We start from the raw sequence: 21,663 nt of genomic DNA, 5'->3' as shown, positions 1-21,663 counted from the left end.
TCTTTCTTATTTGGCGTGTATTTTGGTTTAGGTTTTAAGCATCTTGTGGTTTAATTAACACTCTTAATTCTGTTTGTCCTCATACAGTGAGGATTGGATCCACTGCTGCGGCTCCTAGAGGCTTCCACAATACAAATAAAGAAGAGTAATTTTCCAGCATGAGCCAAATAAATCTGTCCTTTATGCCATTTCTGTGTTTAATCTGGCAAAGAAGGGGATTTGGGGTGTGTGTGCACTGAACAACTGAGTTCTCTGTTGGTTCTCGGGGCTGTTGGGAATAGAAGAACAATGTTAGCTTTTGTTATTTCTCTCATAAAATAGTGAAAACAGCACTGTCTTGACAAATCTGTTGAAATAACTCACAAATGGATAGTTCCTCTGTAGGAACAAATACAGTTTAAGGTCACTTTACTCCCCTGTATCTGCAGGCATTCTAGGACTACAGAGGGTGAAGATTTATTTTATTTTTTACAAATATCAGAAAAGTCTCCACACTTTTCAGTCTCTATATAATCTCCGCAATGCTGTCATAATTATAATGTCTGATTGCGTTGCTAATCAAATCTTAGTTTAGCAGTTAGTACATTGATAAAAAGTTATTAATGAGTTCTGGGCAGTTACTCCTTTTCTGTCAGACAGCTAGATAAAACTACAATGCACCATTTAATTGGAAAATGGGCATTCAAGCATCAACACAGTGTGTGGTGGAGAGATACCATCTACTCTATTTCGGTAAGTGACTTAACTGTCCTCTCATGAAAAGTGTTTCACATCCAGGAGATGTAAAACAGAACATAATTGCAGTGTGGGATTTTCAAAAGTGCTTCACTAGGGATATTTTGGAGTCACTTAGGTAGTTTTGCAATTTGTAGTGTTGAGGATATAAAATTACTTTAATAATTAATTCAGTCAGTTATTTTTATGGATATACTTATGGGTGTTTTGTACTGAATTCTGTTTGCATTTATTTTGCAACCTCATTCCTCTTGGTTCATGGCTTTACAGTCAAAGGTACCTTAGAAAATTGGACTAGTCATGCTAGCATTGCCCAATGTTTCTTTACACCAGTATAGACATAACTAGGAAGGAAAAGGAATAAATTAGATCAGTATAAACATTTCCTCAGCAGTTTAATTATGTTCCCACTAAATGTTGTACAGGTATTTCTGTAAAGATTTCACAGGCTAACATAGCTATAGCAAGACAAGCAGCATGTGAAGAGTCAGTTCCTGGAGCTGCCTTCTTTTGAACTACAGTGGAGGTCAGACCTGGAAGCTAATTACCTCCAGCAAAGGGAAGTTTAGGTTTGTTTTCTCTCATCTTTGGCATTTTGTTAGACTCATCTGCCAAAACAAACACAAGAAGAAAGTTACAGGATGTCCATGGCTTTCTGAACACCAAAAGCTGATGGACTGCTTGGGTCCAATTCTCTTCGAGGGTCTGGTATAAATCCTGTTAGTCATATTTATATGAAGACAAGGATTTTAAAGGTAGCATTAAGGTTGTAATATTTGTGCTATAACCCTTTATGGAGTAGAGCTGTACTAAGAGGCCAAAAGGAGCAAGTCATGTTTGCAGCTGTGGAGCTTGGTACGCTTCAGAATGGCTCAGTGGAGACTGCATCTGGCTAGCAGGGGATTTGTTTAATTAATAAATCATCAGTTTTCAAGTGGTGTCTGGAGTGGGATTCCATGACATCCTGAGACTTTCTGTTTGTTCAACAAATAGAAATCCCCATCTCCTCCTGCAAAATGTGCTGCTGCCCTGGGGACAGAATAGGGTTTTGGCTGCTCCGTCGCCAGCTCAGTGAAGCCTTCACTGACAACTTGTTGAGCGGTTGGGTGGATAGCGCCGTCTCCCCTGGGAGCAATGTGGGACATTATTGTTCTGCTTCCAGGGATCAGCTAAGCTTATCTGGATTGAGATGCTGATACACTGCCCAGGAGATTGGTTTGTAGATCAAATTTCAGTGTTGTAATTGTACAGTTGACAAATGCTTGTTGTTATGGGCTTGTGGTCTGTTAGAAGGAGGCTGAGTATATACTGATTTTATTTTTAATTACAGAAATTACGGTTGGTGTTTTCCTCTCTAGCTGGAAGTAACACTACTTAGTCAGTGACCTGGAGACACATCCAATTATCTGTTCTCTGAAAGCCGTCACATAATGACTTGTTAAAAACTTCCCTAAAAAACTTCCCTAGCTGATGCTGTATTACGGGCAGGAATGATTATTTGCTGCAGTCAGGGTATGAGTTCATTCTGAGTATATGAATAGCTTTTCTCATTCCTGGAAAATGCTTGTGTCTCCTGCTTTGAGCAGGAGTTATTCCTTAAAAGCTGATGTGATGGTTTTATCTCTACATGGAGTTGCAGCCCTAGTGCTGGGACCTGTCCAGTCCCCTCTGTAAAAGGAGAATTCCTTCCTTGTTCATCCCGTAGCCCATACCCACCTGCTCTGTTGCCCCCAGGCTTTGAGATGCATCCTCCAATGCTGCAAGGTTTTAGCATCACTTCTACCATGGATGCTAATTCTTGCTACTTTGGGCAGGAAAACCTTTCCACTTTTTTTTCCCATGCTGTCTGGATAGTTCCAGCTCCTGATGATATTCTAGAGGAAGATCTGTTGTATTCCCTGTGAGTGCTCATATGGTAGATTTCTTACCATCTCCTATAGCCTAACTTACTAGTGTGCTGCCGTGCGCACAATTTATGGCATTTCTAACCCTTTCCTAATACCATCTGAAAATCCTCTCCAGTAAATAACGCTTATTTTGAGAGAGACTCATCACATCAGTCTCAGAGTTACCTGCACCCCTCTTGAATATAGAATTCTCTTACTGTTTAAATTATTTACATAGTAAAACAGAGAAAACAAGACTGAGTCTTGAGCCATAGCAGATTTTAAGTTTCCAGCATGAGTAATTTGTTTGTATCTATCATTTTGAGTCCTTTTTCACTGTACTGTATGCCTGAAGTTTGGCAGGTATAAATTAGACTTCTAGAATGAATACAGTTGCTCCCTGCCATGACTCAGAACCGTCTGTCCAAAGTTTTTCATCAGACTGAAATTATAATCATTTATGACAAAGGTGGCAGGACGCCAAAGGGATACTATATTGAGCAAGAAGGAGACATGAAACACCACATAACGTTTGGAGCAGGGCTTAGCAAATTGATGGCTAAGCATCTTGTGGCGTCTCTCCTATCCTGCTGTCTAAGGAGAGGAGCGAGCAATGCACAATCTCCATGATCCTCAGCAGTACACGGTTCCATATACTGAGTACTTTCCATGGGCAGAGGTGTTTTTCCTGAGACAAGATTCCTTGGATCTTGAATCTTCTCTTGAACTTTCATGTCTCTGGGTTTGATATGGAATGAACAGAAGCGTCATGCCAATCCCAGTCACTGGCGTAGTCACAATAACTGCTCGGGACAGGTGTGATTTATGGGGGCAGGAAGAACAACAGCTGTGCTATACAACATCATAAGGCCAAAATTCTGCAAAATGTTATCTTCCAGCTTAGGTCTAAGAGAAGTAAATTACAAAGCACACTTGGAGGAATGAAGGTTGAACCACATTGTCCCCAAGTTCAGAATGTCTGGGGTTAGAGTCTGGTCTTACTGGCCCATAAATGTTGTTTTTCTTATGCTTGTAACACTTTCTGATTAAGCAGAATAATGGTAACAGAATTACTTTCATTTTAATTTTACTTAATCCAATACTTTCCCGACTAAACCTTTTGTAAGATGAAGGATTCACTCCAGGATGAACTTGGCCCACATATGACTGTTAGTGTCTGGGATAATAGTTGCTATCTAAAGAGAAAAATGTAAATTTACCTACAGGAGGAAAGGAAAGAAGGGACATATTTACCACAGTGATGCTGCTGTAGAGACCAGGGACATTTCAAATAGCAATAATAAAAAGATACGTGTGCTAAATTATGTCTGCTTGGGTCTATCATTGTTGGTCTTGTTACTGTCACTACCTGCTGCACTGGTTCGGAAAAACAGCTCCACCAGAATTTCTTTAGACATTTATACTTACAAAAAACTCTAGATTTGTGGAACTGGATGATTTCATTTTACTTTGACAATGATGTTTCAGCCTGTAGAAAATAGCTTTTCAGTCTCTTTTCCAGACTCCAAATTAAAATAATAATTTATCACAAAAAAGTATAAAAATGGGCTTAAGGAGAATGAAAGTAACATTTATTTTTCTCTGCATAAAAATATATCTCAGAAGTTTAAAGTAAAACATGCAAATGAAGAAGACTGATTTAGGTACTACTGCAGATTACACACATTCTGTGCAATCTTTGTTTATTTAGTGGTGTATAAGGTAAACTGAAATAAAACAAATATGGTTCAGATTTTTAAGTAGGTTTCCAGAAATCTTTCTATGAATTCTGATTTAGTCTATTTATAGCCTGTTAACGCTACTAGGTCTAAAGCAAGAAACCTACAATGTCTTGTACTGGATCTCTGTATTTATGCAAAAGAGCGTATAAAACAAATCTGAGATAGCCACCATTGTGACTGGAGCAATTGCACACACGCCTGGTCTCTGAAAATATCTCACTCAGTCGATCAGCTTCGCAGCTCAGGTCAGTGACGAATTTGGTGTGTCCCCGAAACATCAGCATCCAAGGTGCAATGGCTTTGCTGTTTATGCAGCAGCTGTTCCTCTGGGATCTCTGTGCAGGGCAGCAGACGGCCACCAGAAGCAACAGGTTTGGGAGTGCTTTTTACATTGATTGGGATCCATTCCTCCTCCTTTCTGCCGTGACGAGCCAGGATTGAAGGCCACCAAAAAACCTTTTCCTCCCTGAAAATATGATTGCAAAAATGCAAACACATCAGCATTGCTGAATCTTAGGCTTCAGTACCTGTGCATGCACCCATTTACATGCACTTAGATGCAAACAGTTCCCATTGAACTAATGAGGTGATGCAGGTGGTTGACTAAAACACATGCTTGAATATGCGGAAGATCAAAGCCCTTAATTGTAGGCACATGGTGCAATTGTAAAGGTACTTACAGCAGACATGTACAAATTGCCTTTTAGACGAAGGCTCTATCACAGGTATATGGATTTTGCTCAGTCACTTGCACAAGGAGTAAAAGTGATGGCAAATATGTGAATGTTTGTGTCTTATTCTGAACATGCATTGGTAAAAAAAAGGCTATTTATGGTCCATTTCCCATGTATGTGTACCCATACCAGTTCAGGCTCATGTTCTGGAGCACCTAATGTTTAGATTTAGTTATGGGGGGGCTGATGAAGATTTGGCTAGTAGGACAATAAACATTGCCATTTGTTATACTTGTATGACATGACAAAAATTATTTAGCCTCCTATTTAGTCATCACACATTCATGTTGCTCAGTAAAACACTTCATTTAACAACTCCTGTTTGACCATGTTGCTAAATAATACAGCCAGAAGTAGTTTTATGTGATATATTCACATTTCACCTGAAATGAAAATAGAGAGCATGTATTTCTGGTGCCCCTTGCCTAGGTACAACTTCAAAGGGTACAGATAAATGCCATGGAAAGCCCACAGTTTCAAATATTTGTGTCAGAAGCAAATTTTGCCTCCTCTTTCTTTCCTTTTTGCTTGAGATCACTTGTATAAAAATGAAAGACCTCAGGTAATGGTGCCACTAAAGTCCTTTATGTATGGGAAGTGGATGTGTCCAGAATTATTACTGTATTAAGCTGCTCACTGCTCTTAGTAGTTACTAAGGCTATCTGTAATTGGGGAGCTATTAGCTTGAGAAATGATCTGGAAAGGATTAATAATGAATATAAAACTGGAATAATGAAAGGCATCAAGTGTTCCCCAGGGAAGAGAATATGCTTAACATTTTAATTCTATACCATGTGATCCTGGAGGCAGTGGGGTATTTCCACATCGGGAATCAGATGTGAGTGTTACCCACTGGAGTGGTTTGCATGTCTGATGAACCGATGAAAATAATCTTGAACATTTTTATGGGCACTTGTGAATTATTAATTGGGCTAAAACTATCATTTCAGCTGAATTATTGATTTACTCTGAGTTCAAGAGCTGTGTTTTGTGATTGCATATTTTCACAAGTGATACTTCTTAATCTGAGGGACAGTCTGAAAATTGAGCCTAGCCTATCTGGTTATCCATGTACATCTGCAAACGCTGTAAAATCCGTTAACGCCCTTTCACCAGCCAGCACCTCACAACCCCTCCAGCGTGCAAAACACTGTCTTGCTTGGCTGCGGTAGCACAGGGGAGGGTAGGAGAGGCAGGGAAGGATGCTGTGCAGCTGAAAGGAGAGTGGAGCAGACTATAACACTCCACGTGAGCAATACCTCAAAGCAGTGGATCCAGCAGGATCCAGCAGGCTATTTTTAGAATCTGTGGTGTCCAGCCTGCTATGATTTGTCCCTCATTTGAATACTGGCATTTCTCTCATTTCAGTGCTCCCAACTGCTGCTCAGAGATTTGGCTGAAAAAGTTTATTGCACACTGAATCACCAATAATCACACTCTTACGAACGAAATTCCTTTTGGAGCTTCCTGCACCCTGTGCAGCTCTTACTGAACCTTTCTCTTCATCACTGATGAGGTCTGGTGATTTTCATCAGATCATCATGCTCTTTTTTGCATGTCACGTTTGTTTTCCCAACTTTTCCTGAAATGTGCATGTGCTATTGCACTTGCTTTGATAACAATGGTCAAGTCAATATTAAGTGGCATTATGTGCCACATTTTTGGCCAGCATCAAAATTAAGAATAGTTTATCAACCATTTTGAAAGTGAGATTTGGAAAACAGAACAATAGTAGCTCAAGTCAGCTTTCCCCTTACCATTAGGGTAATTACTTGAATATAATTTTTTATATAATGTAACTGGTAGATACCTTAGAAAATTCCGGTATATGCCTGGCTACATCTTTCAGGGCCTAAATACCTTAAAAATACCAAGTGTATGCAATTAAGTCACTTTTGAAATGGAATTTATATTTCTGCATTAATTAGGCACATTCAGAAACTTCACCTCTTGGGTGACTGGCAGATTCACATCGACAGTATTAGTGGGTCTGGGCTAAGGAAAATACACAGGAGGTTCTTCAGTTCTGAGATCTTTCAGTCCATCAATGCATGAGGTCATCCTGATGTTGGAAAACCTGGATAAAAAATAAACCCTGGATTGGGAACATACCACAATATTTGATACACACTAAAATAAGTAAGTAGCAGTTTCCCCAGTTCTTTTCAACCTTATTCTCTTTGTAGCTTTCAATCTATATGAAAAACTCAGCAAAGAAAGGATAAGTCAATTATTCAATTTTATCAAATAAAATCAGTTAATTATATTTTCTTACTATCCTCTTTTATATTTGTAAAGTGAAGGCCTTCAAGCTGTTGAGCTCAGCAAGTGAGCTTGATGTTCCTGTGCTTTTGGGGAATAATATTGTGTCTGTCATGGATGAATATACTATATTTATGGTTTACTGTAATAATTTGCTGGTTCATGGTCCTACAATCCTCACAGGAGTGTACGAAATGCTTGTGATCTCCCTGAGAACTGCCATGTGGTTTCAAATCTTGGCATTAGCTGGGGGAAGTGTAACATTCACATAATGCCAGTCAGCTCCCTGCTGACTGTTTTCGCAGAAGCAGTCCGAGGTATTTGTTGTTTCAGGGAGAACCAGCAATAAATTAACTGAAGAAGTAGACTTCTTTATTACAACTATAATAGGACACCAATAATAGCATCTACTCCCCCCTCCTTTGTTTTTATTTTGGAAGGAACTTGCAGGGTTTGCTCAGCTTTGCTCTGCACACTCAGATAACCTGCTAGTCCAGAGCACAAGGCGAAGGAAACATCTCCCCCAGCGCCTGTTGTTCTGGTGATACTGCTTATCCACTGCCCGCACCTGGGCTTGGGACCTGCCTTGGGCAGATGAATCAAGATGGATTTTGTCTCCCTTTCAGGGGGGATGCTAGGATTGACACCAACGTCCAGGTCTGGGACAGAGACACACCAGAACAATCCCTGCAGGAAGCACATGAGCTGGATGGATGTTTGGGTTTTTAAACAGATGTTTTGGGTTTCCCATTTAACATCATTTCGGCATCCCTTAGGAGTCACAGCTATTCAGGTGACTGTGTCCAGTCCTGTCTGGTCCCTAGAGTTTTCCCTCCTTGGAGGGCACATCAGTGGAAATGCACATTAGGTGATACATATAATTGAAGGAAAATGAGGACACACAGATAAAGCTTTGCCAGAATGTGGTAGATACTCATGTTCTGTGAAGCAGGACATGGTGCATTTTGCTTCCCAGGCTGACCAACGGGCCTCTGTTCACAAAATGTATCTTTCTTTCATTACCTTCCGCTTCACTCAGCACTGAGGGGCCATTCCTTCGGTTTTCCAGGGCAAGTCAGTGCCAGATACACCCCTTCACTGCCTGCAGTTTCTTTCATGCATTTGCCTGTTGCCTTTAACACATAGGAAAATATTCACCTCAAAGGTAGTGTGGAAAATGCCTTTCTCCTGCTGCTTCCTGGCTGGGCCACACGTGGGGATCTATCATTGCAGATCTTGGCTCCAGAGCCAGCTGGGAATGATAAATTCAGCTCCTCGCACTGACTTTCAACCTCTTGACAAGATCTTATGTGAGTCTGATGTATTTACCAAAATTTAAAAATTAAAGAAAAAGGAAAGGAAAAAACAAAGATGCATAAAATGTGAAATGAATCAGCAGGCTAATGAAAGCAAACATGTCAAGATGGCATTAAGCCATAACTGATGGAGCGAATTAGTGCAGTTTTGGAAAGCATGGTTAAATAACCCAAAAGAATTAACCAAGCAGTATACAATTAATACAAATGGAATTATTTTCTTAATAATCCTTCAACTTTTGGTTATATAGACCAGACCCCCATGGTCATTTCGGCTCAATGCCTGTTCCTATTGCATTTTTGTAGCAATTGCTTGCTTTTCTGAGATTTCCTTTTGATATGTATGGGTAGTGTACATTTATCTGGCTGTATAACTTGTAACATGAGTTAAAAATGTGCTTAACAAAGATTATTGCACAGTGCAATCTGAAGTAATGTAAGTATAAATCATTGTAGTTCCTTTGAGCTCGGTGAAAGTTCACCAATATGCACCTGCCTTGCCCTGTAGTAATAAATAGACTCAAAATATTTTAACATATACACATTCTCTGTCACCAGTTGCTAGTCGACCTCAGTGGTCAGAATGGGGTTTCCATCCAAAAGGAGATTTCCTTTCACTCCTTGTTTTCACAACACACCGGGCTCCACTCCTGGGCTCGCAGGGGTTACTGCGTCTTGGCTATTGCTCAGTACCAAGCAAGTCGTTTGCATGCTGGTCCCAGGTTGCTCATCAACTCAGCTCTGTCGATAATTCTCTATGCCCATGGGTTTTAATACTCAATTCTGCTTTCTATAAATGTTTCTTGTCTTTTGACCTGTGACAGAGGGAGCAAAGTTAAGTATAGGGTCATTTCTTCCTCCTGTAAATGGGCATACATGGAAAATTTTGGATGCTTTATTATCTAGTTATAGCTTGTACTTTCTTTGGTTTACACTTGTTTCTTGGCATGTTTTATAGCAGCGTCTGGAAAATCAATTTTTCTTTTTCAAGCTGCAAAGCAGTACATGTGTTCTTAAACAAAATCCTGTCATTCTGACCAACATCTTTAGTTTTTCTTCCCTGGTGTTGTCGTGAAACCCACTTCAGTCCCATATATTTGCTCTTTAATTTCAGTGTTGCTTTTAGCGATCACACTTAGTTTAAGAATGCTGTCAAACAGCTGATCATACAAAAGCACTGCATGTATATTTAATGTTTTTCCAAAAGGGATGGTTGTATTTTAATAATGCTTTCTAAATTGTAAAACTTCGCTGGTTTCTTTCTTCTATCCTCCTTGTTTATTATATATCTTCTTGTTTTAGGAAGTTAGATGGGTTAGTCATGAAAGTCACATTTTAAATGCTTTTCAGATGGGGATTTGTGGAAGAAAAAAGACTAAAGATGTTATATTCCTGCTTTCATGGGTTGCCAGCCATGTCACAGGAGATCCAGATGTGCAGTCCTCTGTCACCACGGCAGCTGGATGTTGCACTGCGTCTTTGAGATGATCGAGGGAAGCCCAGCAGTCCAACAGTTGTCTCCATGAGCAGTGGATGTCAATATGGATGGTCTGGGGGAATGGGGGATTTGCTCTAGATTGGTTATTATAGTCTCCTAATTGGCATGATCCTGCATTCCTTTAAAGTCCAAACTCCCATTGGTCTCATCGGAGCTGTGGATCCAGAAAGAGAAAAAAAGCTCAGGGTCAGTGAGTCTGGCTGTATCTCTTCTAAGGTTACAACTGTCTGCTTCACAAAAATTGATGGCTCTTTCTAGGCACCAAGGCAGCAGTGACTAATGCCCCTTATACGAGGCTGCTGAAATACTCTTTCTGAAGCCTGCATTCATCAATCTAGATAAAGAGACTTGCAAAGGCAGAGCCTGTGGTCTGATGTCCAGCATGAATTGGAGCCCTGCCACGTTCCCCATGCAAAACCCATAAACACTGCTCAGGACCAAGCCAATAAAGGAGCAGGTTTGTGTGAAGACAAGAATGTGGACAGTAGAACCAAGCTTTATCCAGTGCTCATCATCACCCTTTCTGCCTCAGGGCAGTCTATTTAACCTCATCCTGGAAGTGGGAACCTTAGGGAGAGGCTGTTGACAACCAGAGGAGAAAACCTGCATACTGTTGTGGAAGGGCTGGTGAGCTCAGCAGGGCAGAAAAGAGCAGGTTCTCCTTTTCTGCAGCAGGAGATGACATCTTGGGCTCGTTACTGCCGCTTGTGTATGTAGGACAGTTTGATACCCACTGCTGGGTGGATGATGGCATCTCAGGGTCAATTAATCAGGCCTTGTGTAGGCAGAGCATATGCTTGACTATATCTCATGGAACAGAATTTAATTACTGGATCGAGAGGTTTTTTTAACACTGAAATTAACATCACCATTCTCATTTGAAATCATCTGGTCTGTTGAATTAATTTCTTGTTTATCGTATTTGTCTTGTAAATGAAGTTTTGATCTTTTATGCTAATGAACTGATATACCACAAAGCCTTGAAGAAGAGGGGTAATGAAAGATACTGTCAAATGACGATGTTAAGGGTTAAGGTTAAAGAGAGCTTCTGCTGGTACCCGCTAACATGCAGAGGTTCTCTGCTTTTGTGGGAATGCTGAAAGCTAAACTGGGCATTTTAAGGGGGTAGTCTGCACTGAGAGTGGTGTCTACCTGCATTGACATAGGGTAGCACCAGGAGAGCTTGAGCTTAAAGCTCTGAATGCTCAGGGTGGTACAAGAAACGTACAAATCATGCCACTGTCACTCTGTTAGTCACTGGCAGGGCTGGAAGGGAAGAAGCACGGTAGTGATGGTCAGAAGTGGGAACACAGTCATCACCTCACCGCATCCGCACACACAGAGATCTGCTCCAGGCTCGAGCCTGTGCTCACTGTGTGGATGTATAAATAGCGGAGATGTAGGAGTAATATGAGAAGTTATGAACTCTTCTGGTTTCCTGTTACAACATTTTTGTAACTCTATAGCATTGTTGCTGGTTTATAGAGGATGAGAAAACAAAAGCAAATTGTTTGAAATGTTTTACACCTCACATGTACATTTTCCCATTAAGTACACCCCAAAGGGAAGCAGACTTTCAATACCTTGATCTGAAGAGGGAACAGCAACTAGGGAGACAGCAGTGTTGTGAGCTGCTGAAAAGAAACAGAACTGTGTGTTCAAGTCCTTGCAGGAGAGTACTGGAAAAACTTCTTATAAAAATGGTCTTCATCTGAAGGAAAAGGGTTAAGGTAACACACTCAAATCCAAAACATATTCAACTGATTTACAAGCAGGAATTTTAAAATGTATTTTTGTAATAGGAGTCTTTTAGATTTTTCTTTAAACCTTTAAGGCACCCTTAAAAAAGAAATTCTGGAAGAACTCAGGATATTGCTAAATGAAATCCCAGCAGTAGGGGTGTGCTATTTACTGTCTCAACAGTCCTCAGATTATTTTTGGGGGTAGTTAAATATGTTCTTGTTAAAAAGGACTTAAAGTTGTTTTGGTCTTCAGAAGAATATGTTCATTTCTCTTTAAAAATCAGCATTTTACTTCTGCGTTTACTGGTAACACCTGTAGTGGTGACAGAGGGATTTAACCCAGAGTTACTGAGCAGCTGAAAGCAGTACCTTGTGTATGGTACATGGGCTGTTGCTATTTCCCTGTTTTTCCTTCTTGGCTCTCTGCTGCTTTTCTTTCCCTCAAAAACTCACAGTGCTACTTTCATCCATGCCATGTGTTGATCTCACTTAACTGATTTTTTTTTTTTTAAACTCTACTCCAGTGGCACTTAAAATTCATGTCAAACCTTCAAGCTCAGGAATGCCTGGGATGCAGCACATTCAGCCATCAATTTTTAGTGCCTGACATAAGAAGAGACTGAATAGACCAGGCTTAAAGTGTAAACTGTTTGTTGATGCAGAGGTAAGTTTGTGAGATTAAATTAGAAGGACATAAGTAAGGCAGGTAAGGGTTTTTAAAATTCAAGTCTGAACTGCTGCTTTTTCTTGTGCTGCAAAACCCTCTCCTTTTGCATAACTTTGGTCCCAGAGGTGTAGGGATATACAAAGACTTTGCAGGTTTGTAGCTGATACAAAGGAAGCACTTAACTGGTAGAGATAATATGTGTATTATCAAACAGATGGAGTATAGGTAATGCGCCTGTGTGTGCGAGTGCTAGCCTCCACTGGAGGAAAAGGGGAACTGTATGAGGTCAGTAGTTTTCTTACAAACCTCTGCTGTTTTATTCACATGTAAACATGTAGTGCAGGTAAAATGGCATTTCTTTTGTGGCTGGAGTCTGGTTCCAGCGGAGTTAATGTTGCTGTTGACTTCAGTGGAGTCAGAAACTCTCCATGAATCCCTTTGGTCCAGAAGCCAGGCACGGGGAGGACAGAGCCTGGATAAACTTCACTGCAGACAGAGCCATTTCTGACGATAACAGGGCTTTTAACTCCCCTTGTCTGTGCAGACCTTAGTTTCACAGATAAGTGTTGTCAATAAGGGTGGGTATTAGTACATAATACAATTTGTCACTGCTTGTCTCTTCTCTTTTTACAAGAGCTCTTCATCTTGTTAGCTAGGCATTCAATGCTATTAGAACAAAGCACGCAAACCCAGAGTAGCTGATATTTTCTGTCCAAGCTTATTTGACATTATACTGATGTGAAAGTTTAGGTGATTTGAGGAGATTTATTTATAGCTCTTGTGATGGCAACAGCATAGTTTTAGCAGGATTTAGGATTTTGAAACGCTGTGGAGTCTTGCTCTTGACTTTGAGAAACACCATGACTCAGTGGCAGAGCCTTGCAAAGGTGAAACTGGGTGAGCCTGTCCTGTGAAGTTGGTAGCAAAACTCCTGATGCCAAATCAGCTCTTTGTATAGTGTAATCTTGGGTGGCCTGTTGGAGTTTGTGAAAAGGTATCTTCTACTTTTCTCTTTGCAAGAATCTTAGAGTGAAATTTTCTTTCATTAACACGTACCTTTGTTTTCCCCTTCCGCTTGCTCATAGAAGTGCATGTGCTGCATTGTGTTGTGACGCCTCTGCCATATCCTTTGTCCGGTGGTTCACTGGAGCTGTGCTCAGTTGTGTCTTGATGCGGGAGTAGATAAGCTTGCACCTATAGGGTTTACGTTGACTTTACGTGATAGAGATACTGGTATGCAGATCTGCATTGTCCAGCAAGAGCTAAGGACTACTCATCATGCTGAGCAGCTGGTATTATTGACTTTGGACTATAAAATGTGGCATGGTATAAAAGATATCTGTTACATCACCAACAGAGTCCAGCTAGCTCTCCTACCGCCAACTTTCCTTTTCTCCATGCCGACCTTTTTTTTTTTTTAAGACAGCATTACTGATTATAGTTCAGTATTTATGGTAGTAAAGATACTGCCTTGGAAAGCTATAAAAGCAGACCTTTAGGCCAGAGAATTAATAAGTCTATCTTAAACATGGCATATTTATCCACTGCACTGATGTATGTTACCAAGAGAATAAGGTAGAGAAGCCTACAGTCCTATCTGGATTAAGCAGAGAAAAAGGAAAATGCTGTGTTTGTTTACATCCTGAACATAAAACATCACACAGCATTTTCAGAGGTCGTGCATGTACTGGAGCAAAATTACCACGGGAAAAGGCAGTAGCAGAGCTTGGGATAACCCATTTGCCTTGAACAAAACCTGTGCAGGGCATGCATATGCTCATGTACCTGCAGGTTTGGAGGGTGAATTGATCTAGATATCTGAGTGGCACCGAGTGGCCTCCAGTGCTTATTCTGGTGCACTGGAACAATGCTGTGATATTTACTGAAATTTACAAAATAAAAAAAAAAAAGAAAAAAAATGTCTAGGGCAATCTGAGATGCCCAACTCTGAATGAACACTTCATATTTGGATTCTGAGTCTAGTGGTACAGTGAATTCAGTCCAAGTTCAGTAATTAAGCTAATTTTGCAAGACTTCATACAAGCAGTACGGTATTTTACAAGGTGGGCTTTCCCTTCAGGTCTCACGGGATGAGACTGAAAAATCCTTAAACCTATTTCTTTCATGAGATTCATGTCTAGCCAAATATTTAAGAATATTCAGGGCTTAACAAGCATCCAATTTACCCACCATCTTACCAAAACAGGTTTTTTCTTTTTCCACTAGTTTGCTTCTCAGAGTTGCAGAAATAGCCAGTGGAGATTGTCAATAGGAAATGTCACCTGCTTTGTTATTTATCAGTGTGATTTGACTTCAGGATATAAGTTTGCATCCTTATTAAGAGTGTAACTATTTTCCCAGCCTGTGTGCTTAAAGTTTTCCTAAAAAAAAAAAAAAAAAGAAATTTATAAAAAAAATTGCTTACAGGATGTTTTGTTGGTGTATAAGCCTGGGAATATGTCACAGTTTGCCACCTTCTGTTTTTGCCATTTGGAAAAGCTAATTTTGTTACAGGGTTTGCTTCTAGCAACTTGTAAGCAGCAGCTGCAGTGAGGTACAGCAAAGGGGGCCCCTCCTGAAGGACTTCAGTGCGTCTTGAGAAGGTGGATTTTTTTCCCTTTTCATTACTGCTTCTCTTTGCTTGGGGAAATTGTCCTACCCAGTAACAAACTCCCCTCTCTTTTCCTGAGGGCATCTTCTGTGCTTTTAAATGAGTTTCTAAAAGCCCCTGATTGTTGCCTAGTTAAGGACCAAGAGCTATAATCACTCAAACTCATTTCCCTGATTTAATGAGCAGTGCAAATCACTGACAGCTTCAGACATTGCCAACTTCTGAAATACAACTAAACACTAAATCCTCCATCAGCTTGGAATAACTCTCAAACACTGAAATTATTAGTGTGACCTGATGTATTGGAGGAGGAGATGACTGAGCAGATAATTAGATTGGGCTGAGGCTGAACCTGGGGATGTTATATGAGTAGTAAACAGAGGGGGTTAGATATGTCTACTGTGCGAGGTATGAGAACTTGATACTTCGGGTTTGTTTCAGTGGGAGACAAAAGGGTTTGTCTCCAGGGCATGTATTTTCCTTCTAACCAAAACCAGATCATGTGGGTGGCAGAACAATTTGTATTGCTGATGGCAACCGCCCCAGGAGGCACGAGGCGTGGATGGAATCCATTTGGGGTGAGGGTTGTAAATAATTTTGAAATGTCTGGAATTTTACTTGTTACTTTCTTGAATGAAGCGATCTAAAAATAGGATCGGGCTGTCCTCAAAACAAACATGGACATAAGACTTGTCTGTCTAACGCTTTTATCTGTGACAACCAAAAGGTAGAATAGCTGAAATCTATGAATGAAATGTTGATATCTGTCTTGTTGTTGGATCTCAAGGGACTGAATGCAGATTTTAAGTACTGTAACTGGGAACTGGCAAGGTAAATCTAAAGTAACACATGCAACTATGCAGCACTCAGTATCATCTTAGTTTAACAGTTAAGCTCTGGTCATTAGTGATTAAGCTTAAACAGCCAATATACCTCTGCTGGGAGATGTGTTCAAGCACATTTGAATACTTAGCACGTTCAAACTTGCACCCAAATCTTGTGGCTCGCTTCTATTGATGTTATTCATTAACGTGACCTTAGATGCCAAAACAAGAATCCTTGGAAAAGCTAATGCTTCTGTATAATGTGATTAAAATATAAATGTGCGTTTTGTGATCATTATACTTTTCTCCTCTCAGCTGTATTTTGGGAGTGGATTCTTGTCCTATGCCAGCATGTTCAGTTATTATCTCTTTTAAGATGGGGTTAAAAAGGAGAAGGTAAATAGGTCTTAGCTGTAATTCCAGTATGTTTTTATTTTTATGGATTAGATTCAGATGATAACTGAATGAAATAATTCTAAGCCTGCTAGGAAATGTTAGATGATGCTGTGGCATCTGAAAAGGCTGTTAGTGAGGGTAACTTAGGAGCTTTTTTGATGTTATACTCCATTTCTTCTTGGCTCTTTTGACCAAATGTATGTCCATTGCATGGAAAGGTTATTGGTGAAATGTTCCCATTATAATCCTTGATTTATGGCTTGTTCCTTAACTCATTAAATAATCTAAAATGTCTGAATGACATGTAGGAAATAGTCTTTATCAAGAGGCTGTGCACCAAAACAAACAAAAATGAATAGATAAGCATTTTAAGACCTACTTTTATCACTGTTTCAAAAGGAGATATTTAGAACCATGGGGCAATATGATGACATAAGAGCTAATTAATTCTAGTGAGACTTATTTTCTGTTCTTATTAGTGAGGATATTAATCAGTTCATAAGTGCTATACATTTAGATGGTTTTGGATTGGGCTCATCTCTTCCTGGCTTTCCAGTACTGGTCATTAGTCATTCTCTTTGAAGATAAGTCTTTGTGAACTTGCAGAGAATTGTGCTTGCCTTGGGGTAAGCAAGCTGGTGAGACCATACAGCTAGGCTGCAGGAGCTGGTGAGGTGAATAACTTTAAAGATCTAGATGAAGAGGTAGAAAAAATTTGCAAGACTGTCGTTTAAACTTGCTGTTTAAGTTGCAGTAATGCTCCGAGACTTGTATCTGAGACAGATTTTCACTGTCTGCTTGGTGCTGTTTAGGTGCAAACGAAGACTTGGACCTTGACCTAAAAAGTTCATAAAATGATTTGTCTGCATATTGTCCAGATTATATTTAGCATTTCCTGGGCATGTGCAAACAACTCCTGGCTTGAGCAGCTTCCAGCCTAAGGCTTTGCAAACAAACAGAGGCCAGGGTGAGTGAGACCTGTATATATGAATTAGCAAAATTCACTGTAACTCACAGAACCTGTCAGCAAAGGGATTTTAAGGTCATTCTCAAATTGCTGCCCAGGCCCTAAATAATAACCCATATAATGCTATTTTGGAATTCTGGTGGTATTCTTCAGAGCTCATATATTTATTTCCTTCCCATCATGACTGGTACAGGGTGGTCCCTTCAAAACCCTAGTGATCAGCTACCCCACTTAAATTTTGTCATACTTGTTTTAGGCTATATTGTTGCATTATTGAGTCTTTAGTGGAAACAGGGACACTATCACTCTCCTCCTGAAAATTATTGCTTAAAGGCAGTTGGATTTAGACTGTCTTGTTGTAACACCTCAGATGATGTACTAAGAGCTGTATTCCTGCTGCTACTGTGCATAACGGGTAGGTGGGGGCAGAGGGTGAAATACGGAGGATGCCATATTCAGTGTTATGCCACTGCATAGTTACAGAAATATTAAATAATTGAAAATACTCTAACCAGTGCTGCTGCAGCTTGGAAAATGAGCTTGAAAAAACAGCTTTTATCACATAACCCCAGTCCAACATTTTCTTGTAGATCACTATAAAGAATGGAGCAGAAATGACTCTTCCACTGGAGACAGCGGGTCCATCTGCACTAGACCTTCACAACACTCTGACACTTATTTTTCCCTGTACTAAGTGCAGATGGCACATGGCAGCACCAAGCCCTGCATCACAACATACTGAGTATAGAGGAGAATATAAACCTGCACCGGAAGAACTTGTGGAAACAGGAATTGTACAGTGCTTGAGCAGTTGCCCTTTGAGCCTGGTCATCCCCCCAGCTAAAAGGTATTAGAGCCACCACTGGAATGGAGTTAGCATGGAAATTTTGATTTCACTCTTTTTAGGTCTCAGCATCATGTGTGTTTTGTCTTTTTTTTTTTTTTTGAACCAGGTTTTGACTTGGAACCTATACATAAGGGCACTTGAATAAATTCATCCTTTTCTTTCCATAGAAATTCTTTTAAGCTGTTTCACCAGGTTCCATCTGAAAGACGGTCCTGGGAGAGGACAGATCTGTAAAAGATACTGTAGATATGGTGATAAATTTGGAGCTAATTTATCTTGGGTATGAGTAGAGCGTGTTTAGTTAGTTATAGCTTCTTACCCTTCTTGTGACATCTCTGAATGGTGGTTTTGGTTTTCTAATGTTTGAGCCAACGGTTAGATGCTGAAAGTTCCTTGAAGGAGCAAAGCTTCTTTCTAAGAGAAGGCAAGGCAGAAAGCAGCAGTGGAGACTTATGCAGGAGGTAAAGCATTTCAGTGAGCATCAGAGCAGACCCTGCCAAGGAGAGCTGTGCATCACCCCACTAGGGCTATTTCACAGGACTTGAGGGGATGCTCTGAATCCACGCTGTTTTGCTGCTTGTGTGATCATCCGTGCAGTAGAGAACTGAGTGTAAAACGAAGCAGTGGTGGCTCCCTGAATCCACAAAGCCTTGGAAGGCAGTGACTCAGAGAGAAGCCATCTTGAGCCCACTTTAATGCCTCTGGAATCACTGCTCTCCATGCTGGAAAGACACACATTAAGGGGTAACAAGTGCATGCTCTAAACAGCTGTGTTGCTGGAGAAGGTTACCTTTCATAGCTTGTCACCAGCTGCTCGTTACTGTCTCTTGTAGGACCAGCCTGTACTACAGTTCCCTGTTTTGGTTTGGCAAATGAGCTGCACTAACAAGGACCATCATGGCCAAATCCAGAGGAGCATGTCTGTCCTAGCTCTTGCTGAGGTAGCAGAAACAGGTAAAGACTGAAAGGGCTGCTTATGTAAATGAAAATTAGCATCTACTACTTGGTGGAGGGAGTTGTGAGGAAAAAACACTTCAGGGAAGAGAAGTGAAAAATGAAAGAGTGGGAAAGAAGGAAAAGCAAAGGTCAGGAACAGTGATAGTCCTGAAGGTGTACGTATGGCTGTTACTGAATGAATGGTAAGGTACTGAACAAATAGTAATTAAAATCCTAGCTACTATGTAAATGCCAGATTATAGCTGTGATCTTTTTGCAGACTTTCCTTTGATGTGAGTGGGAGTCTGTATGCTACCCTTAAGAATGCTTAAGCCTAAATATATGCTCAAAACCATAGAGATTCAGTCGTCTTCCCGGCGTGAGCTGATGTCCCTTTGACATGTACCAGCAGCACCCTGAGGTTTCTATGAGGATGAACGTAGCTGGGCTTAACTGTTCAGTGTTTCCAGCACGGTAACTTTACTTTTTTCCTACTGACGAGGGTGTTCCACTGATACCCTCCTGCACAACAGCTCCAATTTGTCTGGATTTATAACCTGATCCAGAATTGAGCATTTCACTTACTTCTGAAAAACGTGGCCATGAAACTATATGGGGGAAATTATGCTCTCATGTGGGCAGGGAACATTTCACACTCTTGTTAAGAGAATAACTGGAGTCTCCTTAAGTAGACGCAGTGGGTAGGGTGCTATGTTCATCCTTAGGTAGACATGGTGGATAGGGTGCAGTGGGCTGGGGGAAAAGCTATTGACAACCTATTTGCTGAACACATCTCTATAGTTCTGTTTCTATAGCAACCCTAATGTGAAATGTGTTGCTAGAAAAACATTAGTTACTATAGAAACAACTTTCCTGTAAGTGAAAAGTTTACTTTGTAACACATGATACCTAATATTAGGTTTTTTTAAGTTAAACCACCCACATGTGTGTTGAAATCAATAAACAGATCATTGTACTCAAGACTGCATAGCTGGCAATGTACAGAACTTGCATGTCTTCCACTAAAACCATCTGCTTGGCTTTGACAGACATCAGACTGACTTCTGAGCAGCAATTAAGACAATAGAAATGATATATTATGCATGATGCAAGGGACTCTTGAAATAGTTCTATCTGAAATTTTGTTTGAGACCCTTAATTCTGTGGGAAATCAGTCAATTTTGGGTTTTTGTGGATTGAATTTTTGACATTTAAAAACCCACAAATACTAACTTGAGTTACTAGGCTGTATCATTTAGACTTACCCTAATGGCCACCAGGACTTTAAAATTGGGGGGAAGGTTTTGATTGTCTTTTTGTAAGGTCACTTTTCAAGAATGCCCTTTCTGAAAACAAGGCTTGAATCTGGTTCTTCATGTTCTGCTCTGCTGTATTCTGCAATAATGCTTCTTCCAACCCTAAAGCACTTGCAGTATGGGTAATGGGTATTGACCACTGTGTAACTTGAGGAGAGTGGAAAGCACCTCGGCAATATTGTTGGGCTCTTTGCTTCTGCTTTGGGGTCTCTCCAACATGCTTTTGCTTTAAAGCCTGGTCTACACTTTGTGGTTTGCTAGCACAGGAGTTAGCCTACCAGACTTAGCAGTGTCACTCTGGCAGTGAAAATATCAGTGGAGATGTAGCAACCCTGGCAGACAAATCCTTCTGGTAACACCCAAAGGACCGAAGTCAGCTACGCCCACAAAGTTGTGTCTTGCCAGGTAAGCTTAGCCTCTCAAAAGAGGGTCTGCTGGTCAAGTGATGGCATCAGACCCGTTTAGGTGTGAAGAAAGCCATCGTTGTCATGGATGCTCATTTTCTGAGTAATGCGTTGACTTTTGCTAGGCAGTTTATTGTGTTATAAAGTGCCGACAGCAAAGCACAGTGGTGGAGTTTTAAATGTCACCAAGGTAACGATCATCAGTCACCTCATTACAATTTCATATATAGATCTCTTCTCTTGCAAATATGAGACTTCCTTGTTCAAAAATGATGCAGGGTTTAAGGCTGTTTCTGAGCTGGAGAAGATTCTTCCGTTACTATTCAGGCTTTGCTGTGTATATTGGGCCAATACTGCTTGAATTACACTGGTATGAAACTACTGCAAGTTCACTAGTGCTTCTGGGGGATTTAATGTAAAGGATTTCCTGTCTTTTGTGGTTTTAATTGCTAGCTGGTTTTGAGTGCTGCATTACATGATCAGATGATAAAACTATAGTAATGAGTTAGCAATCGTAAAAGAACACTTTCCTATTGTTTCTGTACTTATAGCACTGCATTAGTGAATCACCGTGCTTTACAAAGCATTCCCACGCCTCCTCCTATGAAACAAGTACTGTTAAATATTGTCGTAATTTTCTGGTTGAGTACATCGAGCTGCAGGTATAGGAAGCTGTTGTAAGAACTATGTACACCTTGTTTGGAGAGTCCAAAACCTTTGAGAAGGACTTGGATCCTACAGGTTTCATAGACATTAAGTAGGGTGTGAGGAAGTCTGTCA

General features: G+C 40.4%; 1 long non-coding RNA gene across 1 annotated transcript in view; it reads left to right on the top strand.

Moving 5' to 3' along the window:
• The window catches only part of LOC140659317 (uncharacterized), a 39,840-nt gene extending 20,712 nt beyond the window's left edge, over positions 1–19,128 (top strand). The window contains exon 7 of the long non-coding RNA XR_012045089.1: positions 19,061–19,128. This is a non-coding gene — a long non-coding RNA (uncharacterized lncRNA). The remainder of the gene's footprint in view (positions 1–19,060) is intronic.
• Positions 19,129–21,663: the final 2,535 nt, after the last annotated feature.

This window comes from Ciconia boyciana, chromosome 14 (genome assembly GCF_034638445.1).
Source record: "Ciconia boyciana chromosome 14, ASM3463844v1, whole genome shotgun sequence".
NCBI classification, from domain to species: domain Eukaryota; kingdom Metazoa; phylum Chordata; class Aves; order Ciconiiformes; family Ciconiidae; genus Ciconia; species Ciconia boyciana.
This window is presented reverse-complemented; position numbering and strand designations above follow the sequence as displayed.